Genomic DNA, 1,822 nt, shown 5'->3' on the forward strand with positions numbered 1-1,822 from the left:
TCTCTCTCTCTCTCTCTCTCTCTCTCTCTCTCTCTCTCTCTCTCTCTGTGTGTGTGTGTGTGTGTGTGTGTGTGTGTGTGTGTGTGTGTGTCAATAGTCCTTGGTTCTTTTGGAAATGTTGTTATGGCAGAAGATTATTATAGTTGTTGATCCTTTGCAAAGAGCTCTACGAGTTCATGAGATTTTACAAAATACACATGGAACAAAATCTAAGCCACCTAAGGCAGAAAGACCCGGAGTGATCCTTCAAGAGACTGGGCCCCTGTGTCCTTTTAGAGACACTTCCAAAGTTGTCTGAGCTCTCTCAGGAATAGATCTGAGTGACTTGGGACAGCCGGATGACCTGTCTGTCCCTCGTCTCCATTCTCACTACAGGGAAATCTGAGGAGGAGTCCATCTGGGGGAGGGGCGCTCTACCTAGAGGGGGAGACTTTTCCCTGCGCCATTTTTTACCAACCCATATACTCGACTGTTCTTTGGCGGAAGGGTGATAATCCTAATGAAACAGACGTGGGAAACTCGGAGTGAAGCCAGGTGAAGCTCAAAGGCTTGCTGCGTTACCCTTCTTTCTCAGCCTCACCGGGGACACACTATTTCCAAAAATATACTGCCGACAAAACCCTTTTATTTCTGAAATTAGATTCCCTGGGACCAAACGCTGAGCAAAGGCAGCTGAGAGATGCCCTCCTAAAAGGGTTACCTGTAGGAAAGTTCTCTTCAGCTACCGCTCCTGTCCCCCCACCCCCACCCCCAATGAGCCTGCTCCTCACACACTGCCTGCCCATGGATATGTTCCCAGGCAGAAACTGGAAACTTCAGCTCAGAGAGGTTAAGTTACCTAAGCTAGGTCCCACAGCCATGATGCAACAGTCTTTATTCTAACTCAAGTCTGGCCTCAAAACTCATACCTTTCACCATTAAGGAGGTTTCTATCTCATGGTGTGAAATTGGCCTCCCAGAGAGAGGAAGTGGTTCCCTAAAACTGGACTACACACGATTTTACATACCCTCTTCGTGTTCTGAAACCCATAACTGACTGTTGTAACGCCCGATCAGGTGAGGCCGCTCACTGGCTAGGCTGTTACCTAGTGGGTGGTTATAAGCACTGTCTGGGAGCTAGCCCAGAGTTTGCTTTGAAACGGAGCCACCTGCTTTATCTGGGTATCTCTCCCAGACACAGGGACAAGCCACCTTCTTCCTCAGCTTTGAAATACCTCTCCCTCATTTTCCCTGAGTGGGGCTGGCACAAGTTCTCATATCTTGGGCCAAACTCCCACGTCAGAGGGTAAAGTGAAGGATCTCAAAGACAGATCACGGACAAGAGTGTGGAAAAAAAAATCAGCCTTGCCAGAAACCATAAGCCCAAATCTGAGAATTCATTAAAAATTAATCACTGACTGGGGATGCAGCTCAGTTGGTAGAGTGCTTGCCCAGCTAGCTCAAAGTTCTGGATTCGGTTTCCAGCATTGCATAAAACTGGATGTGAGAGCCTGGAAGAGATAACCCAGCAGTTGAGAGCACTGGCTACTCTTCCACAGGACTTGGGTTCGGTTCCCAGCACCCATGTGATAGCTCAAAACCCTCTTCTGGCGTCTGGAGCCACCAGACATGTGGTACACAGCTGTACATGTAAACAAAACACTTTCATAAGCATAAAGTATTTTTTTTAACTGGGTATAATGGTGCACACCCACTACCCCAGCATTCAGGAGGTAGAGGCAGGAGGATAGGAAGGAGGTTCAAGATCACGCTTGGCTACATAGAGAGTTTAAGACCAGCCGGGGATACATGAGAACCTGTTTTGCAAAATAAATAACAACAG

This window comes from Grammomys surdaster, unplaced genomic scaffold (assembly GCF_004785775.1).
Source record: "Grammomys surdaster isolate TR1022 unplaced genomic scaffold, NIH_TR_1.0 317, whole genome shotgun sequence".
Lineage (NCBI taxonomy): Eukaryota > Metazoa > Chordata > Mammalia > Rodentia > Muridae > Grammomys > Grammomys surdaster.